Raw genomic sequence first — 10,863 nt, 5'->3', positions numbered from 1 at the left:
TCTGAAGCCTGAAGATGCCACGCACCTTCCTATGTCTGGGAAATATGTGAAGACAATCGGATTCGAGGGAATTAAACAGCTGATCCCTACTACTGAGCTTGTAAGCTTAGAGTACAAAGGACAGAGAGCAGATCTGTCAATACTTGTATCAGAACACACGCCAATAGGGCTACTAGGGAGAGATGCACTATGCCAATTGAACTGTACAGTGAAATGCACACCTGACGGCTGTCGGGTGACAGTGCCACAAGAGAACAGACAACTGTCTGTCATGATGGACAACAACGCATCTATGGTGTATTGGGTGGGAGGGCTTAGCCCAGACCTAATGGAACCAGCAAGGATGTGGGACAATTATATCCTGGCACACATGTCAGAGGCCAGAAGGCCTACTGATCCATTGCATTGTACACTCCAGTATTTTAGAGAAGTTGCAGATGCAAACCCAGATGAGTGGCTGAAGCATCAGCCAAAACAGGTACAGCTTAGTACAAGTTGTATAATCCTAGGCCCTCAGGGAGTGGCTATGAAGATAAACAGTGACACTTATCTAGATCAGGAGCATAAGATTGAGGGTAGCATCCCTCATGTGACACTTATGATATCTGAACACTATAAACAGAAGCATTTAGGGGCAATGATGGCAGACTCAGAAAAAGCCAGATTTGTAACGACAAAAGAAAACCCTGCTATCTGGAGGAGCATTGATGGACAGTTCACAAAACTGATGATCTCTGCTCAAGGAATAGGACATCCGCAGACTGTGAAGCTAATGAACCAGCTAATCCTTCCTGTACAACCTGAAAAAGACCTCAGAGAAGAAATGATACAGAATGTGCCAGCAGACCTGTGGGCAAAGAACAGTACAGACATTGGATTTGTGAAATCAGCTCGACCATTGAGAGTTGAACTCATACCGGGTGCAAAACCCCCTTGGAAAAACCAATACCCATTGAAGCAGGAAGCAATTGATGGAATTGAGCCACAGATCAAAGGATTGTTAGAGGCAGGAGTCTTGAAGATAACTCAATATCCGTTAAGTAACACACCTCTTCTGCCAGTAACGAAACCTGATGGTTCATATCGTCTGGTACATGACCTACGGGCTGTGAATGAGGTAGTTGTCAGCTATCCAGCCGAAGTTCCTGATCCTCATGTGCTGTTGACTCAGATTCCATCTACAGCCAAAGTATTTACAGTGATTGATTTATGCGGGGCTTTCTTTTCTATACCTCTTAGTGTAGAAAGTCAAGGGTTATTTGGGTTTACCTACAAAGGTCAACATTATCAATATACCAGAATGCCACAAGGGTACAAACACAGTCCTCATGTTTTTAATCAGGTCTTGAAGGAGGACTTAGACGGGTTAGGGCAGACGATAAGTAGTACTGCCATTCAGTACATGGATGACATACTCCTTTGTGCCCCAGATGAAGAAACATGTCACAGGGATTCCGTTAAACTGTTAAAGGTTTTGGCGGAGAAGGGACACAAGGTGTCTAAAAAGAAGCTACAGTATTGCCAGGAAAAGGTAACTTACTTAGGACAATCTATTACACAGGGACATCGCAGTGTCACTAACGAACACTTGGAAGCTATTCAGAAGGCTCCAAAACCACGAACGGTTAGGGAAATGATGATGTTTTTGGGCATTACTGGGTATAGTTCAGCATGGGTGGAGGATTACACTAGACTGGTCGCTCCATTGAGGGGGATGATTAAGGAAACAGGTAGTGATAAACTCCAATGTTGCATTACTTGGACAAGGGAAGCTGATTTGGCGTTTGAGACAATTAAACACAAATTACAAGAAGCGCCAGCTTTAGCGCTTCCAGATTATTCCAAAGAATTTGGATTGTATGTTTCTTCTTCAGCCAAAGGGAAGTATGCCTGCGCTGTTCTTACGCAACCAACAGGCATTGGACCTAGTCGACAGCCCATAGCCTATTACTCTGTCGCATATTCAGAGGTAGAAATGGGTTTCGCGCCATGCTACAGAGCAATGGCCGGGGCATATCTTATGTACGAGAAGGCAACAACCTTAACAATGGGGTACCCAATTACCATTCTCTGCCACCACAGTCTAAGGAATCTTTTGAATCAAGGCAAGTATACTTTGACGATGCCTAGGATTAGGAATTATTACAGGATGTTGGAAAGAGAAGATGTAACATTACTAAGATGTAACACACTTAACCCAGCAGAGACCTTGCCAACCCCAGAAGATGGGGAACCACACGATTGTGTGAAGGAAGCTATGAGGTACTCTAAGCTTAGAGCAGATCTACTAGCTTTGCCTTTAAAGGAAGCTGACGTTGAGTATTGGACTGATGGATCTTGTTACCGGGTAGGAGAAAGTTTACGTGCTGGGTATGCCATAGTCCGATCCCAAAATTCAGGGTTCATTGTGGAACAAGCCGAGGCTGTTCCTCAGCCTTGTTCAGCTCAATTGGCTGAGTTAATTGCCCTCACAGAAGCATGCAACTTGGGAACCGGACGAAGAGTGACAGTGTACACCGACTCTGCCTACGCCCATAATGTGTGTCATCTACATGGAGCTGTATGGAAGGGACGGGGTTTTAAGAAAACTGATGGTTCGCCTATTCAGCACCACGCTCAAATCATGAAGCTGTTACAAGCCATGATGAAACCAAGGGAATTAGCCATAGTGAAGTGTGCCGCACACAGATCTGACTCATCACATGTCACACAAGGTAACAGGGCTGCAGATGATGCAGCCAAAGCCATTACAGGAGCAGACAAAGCAGGTAAAGTTCTGCTGGTCACACATGAAGCACAGTTACAGGGCATGGTCACGCTTGAGGATTTGTTGATGTTACAGAGTGGGGCAAATGCGCTAGACAAAAACCTATGGTTAACAAGGGGGGCTAGTCAGGATGACACAGGTCTATGGAGAAATCATGAGGGACTGGTTGTGGCACCCCCAGATTTACTAGGCATGCTGATACAGGAAGCCCATGGATTAGCTCATGTGGCCAGGGGGGAGGTAAGACGCAAGATCACCAAGGAATATGGTTTTTGGGCTCCATATTTATTGGAACAAATAGACCATATCCTTGGTCAATGTGTGGTCTGTTTGAAAAACAATATCAGACCTGGAATACCAGTGGGAACTGGGCATATCCCTACCCCAAACGGGCCAATGAAACATTTGGTGATTGACTATGTGGACATGATTCGTCCTGTTGCAGGATACAGGTACATGTTAGTTGTAGTGGACAGGTTCAGCAGATGGGTAGAAGCATGCCCCACTCGAAAAAAGGATGCTCAGTCTGTAGCAAAGTTCCTATGCAGGGAATTCATACCTAGGTTTGGAATTCCAGATAGGATAGCGTCAGACAATGGTAAGGAATTTGTGGATAAGACGGTAAAGCTTATACTACAAAAGTTGGGAATCAAGCAGAGATTTGGGTGTATTTACTCACCTCAAAGCCAGGGGATGGTAGAGAGGATGAACGGGGTCCTTAAGAACCGTCTTTCTAAGGTCTGTCAGCATACAGGTCTTAATTGGGTGGAAGGACTCCCTCTTGCATTGATGGCCTGTCGTTCCAGTGAGATTCGAGGGCTGCACTTGACTCCCCATGAACTGGCTATGGGGAGAATAATGACAGCTCCCTGTGCACGAACCAGTGGGAAAGGGCCAAGTTTGGCTCTCTTGGAGAGTGACATGAAAGCCTATGTACAGTACATGACTAACCGGCAAAAGAGTATCTCTTCTTATGTGCTCCACAAACAGGAACGTGAAGAGGAGGTGAACGCACAGGAGAGGAAGGACGCGTTGCAACCGGGTGACAAAGTATACGTGAAGGTCTACAGACGGAAGTGGCATGAGGCTCGACGGGAAGGACCATACGAGGTCGTTCGGTGCACTGGGACTGCCATCCAAATCAAGGGGTCCCCCACCTGGTACCACGTTCATCACTGCATCAAGGCACCCAATGAGGACGATGAGGGAGAGCCTCAGCAGGATGGTGAGGAGACCCCTGGGGACGAGGAAGTCCACAGCTTGGACATCCAGGCTGACGAAGATGTTGGTGAGTATCTGCGCCGCGATGCAGATGATGAGGGGGGCCTCGTCCCAGACCCTGTCCAGCCCAGAGACGAGTGGGCCAAGGGAGATCGTGAAGGATCCAGTGACTGCGACACCCCTCTTGGGGGTTCTACCAAGCCTGGTGTTGCCCCTGTTGTCACCCCTTCCGACCCTGACAATGCTCCAGACGGAGATGTCAGCAACCCGGGCGGCTGCCCGGACCAAGGTACCATTGAGAGACACAGACCTGTCAGTGATACACCCCAACCAGACAGATCCCGTGATACACCAAGGCCAATTAGGAGGAAACTCAAGCCATGCCGTTTCAGAGACTAATATACCCCTTAGTGTTCCTACCCCATTGACTTCCTTGGACAATGCTACACTTCACTCACACACTGTTATGCCTGGACGTCAGAAAAGATTTATCACATTAGGTAGAGCTTTTATTTGCCCACATTCACGTTGTACTGTTGATGATTGTTTGATCTATGCCTCGACTGAATTGGCTGAGTGGTACTTACTGGATGCCAAATATATTACACTTACACAACAGTTAACGTCAACACTTGTGACATTAACTAATGTTGACAATGAGGTGAACTCGTATTGGTGTGCTAGACGTAATATCGGTGAACAGGTGTTTGACAAATCCAACAATTTCAAGGACAAAGTTTGTAGTAACATTCCTGACTTTCCACACGACTTTTTGGTGGACTGTAGGGAATTTGTGCATGTGCATGAATATATTTTTCCAGTTGAGTTACCAGGAAAGGTTAAAAATGTTACTGTAAAGGCTTCTACGAAGGCGATTGTAGTCGCTACTGACGATTATTTGTTGTATGATTCTAATCACCTGGGGACACGGTCCCACCCTAATTCTGCCACTAGTATCATGAAAGATTTTGCTTCAAAAATGAATTATTCTGATTGCTGGATTTGTCAACAGGTCCCTGTAAGTACATCTGCTCCTATGTTTTTCCCCATACCGTTAACTAAAGCAGAATGGTTTCATTATAATTGGCAGGGTTTAGCCCAATTTGTTTTACAGGGCAAGAACCAGAGCTCTTCTTGTCAGCCCAGCACGATTCTGGTTCCTTTAAATTCTTCCTATGCAGGTGTGGATATTGGTGTGTTGGAACGTCTGACAGCAGCAGTTAACGAACACCATAGGCCTAGCGGTGTGGGGAAGGTTATTATTGATAGGCTTACACATTTGTCACAACCAACAGGTCCGAAGAAGATATATATTATCCAAGCTATGTTCGTTCAATTGAATGGTACTGCATTGAGTCCTCATCTGTTATGTTCTGGGAGTGTGACTTCTACACGGTGGAGAGGTTCAGTTGTTATTTCTGGATTGAAATGTAAAGTTGTTGATTGTGCTATGGTGCCTCAAATGAAATTACATGATACCAATACTACCAGACGGCAGAAAGGCACCACGCAGCTTAAGGTCATGCCTCTCGTAAATATTACAACCTGTATTGACATACAATCTCGGCCCAAGGGCAGCGCGCTTCGTCAGCTAGGGGCCGCGTCTTGTATAGGTGGTGTCATTTTCCCGTATCCTGGTACGGAGCTTCAACTCCCGGAAGGTGTGTTTCTTGTGTGTGATAATAATGCATTCTCTAAGCTTCCTGCTTTGAGTGAGGGACTTTGTTATTTAGCTCATCTGATACCTTTGATTAGGAAAGTTACTCGGGAAGAGATGTCTGTACTTCACAAACAAGCAACCCATCGTAGTCGTAGGGCGTTATCTACCGCTCAGAAGTTTTTTGGCCTAATATTCCCAAGTTATGGTGTCTACAACTCTCAGACTGAATTAAGTGCCCTATCATCCGTTCTTGAAAAACACATTAATGCTTCGGATGCTGTAGTATCTGCCCTGGCTACTGAATTGACTGAAACTAAGAATGTAGCTCTCCAAAATAGAATGGCTTTGGACATTATTTTGGCCAGTCAGGGTGGTACTTGTGCTTTGATAGGCGGTGAATGTTGCAGTTATATTTCGGATTCTGGTAACGCTCTGTATGATTTCCATGAATCTAACAAGAAGGGTATAGAGGATTTACGTAAAGAACACGGTTGGAATACATTGGATTTCTTTGATTCTGCTTTTTCAGGTATTGGTAATATGATCAGGTCCGTCGCTATTATTCTTGTTGTCATTATCATCTGTATTATGTTACTTGGTATTTTAATCAAATGTTTTGGAAAGTGTATTTCTGATGTTCCGGTTAATGCTTTAATGATGGCCGACATAGCTGATGAGCAAAAGCTGGATTCTGCTTTGCTTTCTGATTTTGTTTCCTCTTTTGATGATTTGTTTATTAAGTGATGTTTTGTGATTGTTTGCTTCGGTTCCTGTTTGTTTCTTTCTATATCATGTGATTGATGTCGGTTGTGAAGTGATGTAATGGTTACGCGACAATGGAAGCTCCTGACTATGAAAGTGTTATCAATCTGAGACAGCGGTAAAGGCTGTTCTCCAACTGGGGCCATGTGCTAGCAACCTCTGACCCTGCCGCTTCGGACGAGGGAAACATCGGTCGTTGGAAATTTCTGTATCTCAGTTTTTGTATTATGCATGATGAACTGAGTGATGTGTTGATGTGTTGATGTGTTGATGTGTTGATGTGTTGATGTAGTTGATGGGTTGATGTAGTTTTTCTGTCTGTCGTTTAGTTTCGGAACACACTCTGCGTGTTCCGAGGGGGGCTGTGTAGTGTATTTTCATATGACGTGGCCATGGCAACCCAACGGCCACGTAGTGAAAGCAACATAGTAGGAGACTCTGTTTGACTCCTTCTTTACTCATCCAGGGCTTGCTTGAGGGCAGAAACATATTTGTCATTTATCTGATTCGTTCCCCTATTCACTAGATAACCGTCCGTTTGTGTTGTTTCTGTTAAGAGAGATAGGGAGAGACACACGGTGGCCTTTTGACAATGCATATGCAGAGGATGGAATGTCATCATGGGAGGATAATTGCATTGGGGTCGAGTCAGCAAAACGGCCATAACATAGGTTACATTGGAATTGTATTAGAACATAGGGTGAGTTGCATTATAATAAGACAATGACATCCTATTTGCAGGACGGAGAATGGCCTCACCTACTCACTGGTATGCTTTGTATTCAACCAAATTAAAGTAACGTGGACTCTGTTTAGTTGGCTCAGCGAAATAATAGTGACAGGGTATAAAGTCCGCTACGTAGATGGACTCTTTCTCTTTATTTTTTCACATCCATCCTGTGACCGATTCGGACCATCAGCTCCATTGAAGGGGCCATGCTGTGTAACCTGCTTTTTTGAATAAACAAGTCTTGCTCAAATTTGCTCAAGAATTCTTCTTCATTTTTAGTAAGTAACAGATACCAAAATATATACGAAAGTAGGGTTAGGGTTAGGATTAGGGTTAGGGTTAGACATGCCAGCATGTACCAAGTCGACGTAGTACCTAACCCTAACCCTAGTTTTCCCACATGTACCGTATTCCCACATGTACCGTAACATATGCATCTTATTCTACTGTACTAGCCTGTGAAGAAGCAGTAAATCTATCTCCCTCCCAGCTGTTGATAAAAACATTTCTGCTGTGATCTCATCCAACCAATTTCAGGAATTGGTCCGTGATATTCTACGGGTGAGATGGACATACATGTAAAACAGCAACGTTGATTATCTTCAGTTTTAGAATGTAATTTTCACCTGAGAGTGGAGCATCTATAACCTGATAATGGCTCTTTTGTAATCTGACATGTATAGCATTATATAACGCATGGTATCATTGTTGGGTTGTAATTGCTATCTTTTTTATATGAAAAAACGTTTTATTCACATCAAAGTAATTATATCATTATAAGTTCATTATACTGTATGAAAATGGAGGGAACATTTAGAATTAGCTACTAGGTTCTAAAAGCTCTCTCCTGCTGGCCTTTCCTGGCCATTGGTAGTCCAGGCAGAACTGGACGTGTGAGCGTCCCAAACAAGGCATCCTAACATTGACACTGACGGTCACAGTAGATAGAGAGGGGGATATGACCTCATGTGCCTTGGGAGGGAGCATTGAGTTTGCCAGTTAGTACATGCGGATATGAAAATATAAATGACATCACATAAAAGCCATTGACAAAAATGTAGAGTGCTTTACTAATGCTTTAGCATTACTGCTATTAACTGAATCTTTGCTCACTGTCCTTTCTCCTGCTGTTAATAATAATAATAATAATAATAATAATAACTTTATTTGTATAGCACTTTACATCAAAGTGCTTTACAATAGGTAAGCAACAGTTTAAAACTATTTTAATTTAAAAACACACATAATTTCACAGCACAAATACACAGCCTATGACATATAGACAACAGAAGACAGGTGGGTCTTTAACTTAGTTTTGAACACTTTCACTGATTCTGCCTGTCTGATGTCCAGTGGAAGACGGTTCCAGAGAGTTGGTGCACGGAAGGAAAACGCACGCTCACCGATTGTCTTTTTCCTGACTCTAGGAACAATCAGCAGGGCAGAGCCTTGTGAGCGCAGAGCCCTTGATCGCACATAAGGAGAAGGTCCTTTTGACTGTATCGACACAGAAGCTCATGTTGAATCCATTTACTGATTAAGCCATGTGAAACTCTCCTACAAGGCTATGCAGTCTAAGTAAGTATAGGGTACTACTTTTTCCCCTCTACAGTGATTTAATATACAGTGCTATCTGCTCAGGTAATCTGATGTTGTGCCTTTTTCAATCTGTATTCTATCTTGATGTGATCTGAGATATTGAATTGAGTTCCAATGAAGCGGCTCGTGCCTTTTCACGAGCCGCACCCCGCCTCTGGAACTCTCTCCCTCAACCACTCAGAGACTCACCCTCACTCCTCACTTTTAAATCCCACCTCAAAACCTACCTGTTCTCCCACGCCTACAGCCTCCCCTACCCCTAGCCATCTCCCCCATCCCTGCCACCCCCGCCCCCCCCCTGGACATGCATACAACCTCCCCTATCCCTAACCATCTCCCCTAACCCTGCCACCCCCCTCCCCCCATGGACATGCATACAACCTCCCCTTCCCCGTTCGTTAACTCTGTGTTCTATGTGCTCATGTTATCTGTTGCTTGTTGTTTCTGTGTTTTCCGTTTTTCCCATATTGTCAGCATCTTTGAGCTTCGGAAAAGCGCTATATAAATCTAATGAATTATTATTATTATTATTAGAATCACCTGGAGGTAGAGCCGGTGTCTAATGATTGCAAGATCGGCGGTTCAAACCCCGCGGTTGGCCACATGTCGAGGTGTCCTTGGGCAAGTCACTGAACCCCAAATTGCTCCCAATGAGTGGGCCGGCTCCTTGCATGGTAGCTTGCCACCATTGGTGTGTGAATATGTGTGTGAATGGGTGATTGAGAGGCCATTGTAACGTTTTTTGGAATAAGGCGCTATGTAAGTCAGGCATTTACCATTTAGGTTTAGGAAGCATAGATTCACCACAACTGACTAATCATGTTTGCATCCTTTCTTAATATAATATTTTATTGTGACCGCTGTAGCTGTAGAATCCCGGTTTGTTCATGTGGCGGGACATAGAGGGAGATTGAGTTACTAGATGCTAAAACCAGAAAGAATGTGAAATACATCTGCTGCCCAACTGACTTTAGGTTGAGAGAAAAATAGGGGTAAGAATTTAGCTGCTACAGTACCAGCCGGAGCAGCACCTAGTATAGCTGTCATGTTTCAGGTTACACACACACACACACACACACACACACACACACACACACACACACACACACACACACACACACACACACACACACACAATGTTTTGTCCTTTCAGCTGTCCCCCTAGCCTTCCCTCTCACCAGAGAGCTTTTAAGGTCAGAGATATCTAGGCCAAACACACACAGACCCACACACACACACACACACACACCAAAGGGAATAATATTCCCATAATATACATATTATGTCTTTTGGTCCGCATATCGGCAACCAATCAAAACGTTTTATTATACTTTTTTTATTATACTTTTTTTTATACTTATTATACTTATTATACTTTTTTTTTTAAAGTTATAAAACAAAGTTAACTATAACACTACTTTACATTGTTAGCAGGCTCACAAAACAAGCTGTGTTAGTTGACTGGCGATGTGTCATTGATTTTCAACAACGTGGAAATGTATTCACATTTCTTGAAAGAAAAGTCTGATCATTACATAGGATCCCGACATGCGGACCAAAGCATTAGAACGTGTCAGATATACGCCTGATGCATACCAGTAAGTCTCAAAAACATAGCCTATCATGTATCCTAAACCATGACATATATTCTCTTGTGTGAGCTGCTTCACTCACATATTATTATTTACCATTTGTATTGTGTTAGTTGTGATAATACTTGCAAACCCTTGCAGATTCCTGCAACCAAAACTCAGAAGAACCAGCTATATACGCTTCAATAAACAGTAAATGAATGTGTTAATTTATCCCACTTCTTTTCAGAGCTTGATTAAATGTTTATGAGAGACAGACAGAGACACTGGCGGACTCAGGGGGGGGGCAGGGGGGGCGACCAACCCTCCTGGTGCCCCCACGGTTGAAAAACGTCTGTCTTAAGTGCCCTTTTGAGTGTCAAAAATGCCATTTTGAGTGGCGAAAATCAGAGGACGTGCCCTATTGGTGCCCCTCCAATTGTCTAAACTTGACCATGTGCCCCCACAGTTGAAAAACGTCGCACTAAAGGGCCCTTTTGAGTGGCAAAATTAGAGGATGTGCCCTATTGGCTGCCCTTCCAATGGTCTAAAC

The sequence above is a fragment of the Nansenia antarctica genome, assembly GCF_963989245.1.
Source record: "Nansenia antarctica genome assembly, chromosome: 19".
Lineage (NCBI taxonomy): Eukaryota > Metazoa > Chordata > Actinopteri > Argentiniformes > Microstomatidae > Nansenia > Nansenia antarctica.
The sequence above is the reverse complement of the archived record's forward strand: the minus strand, read 5'-3'. Positions refer to the sequence as shown.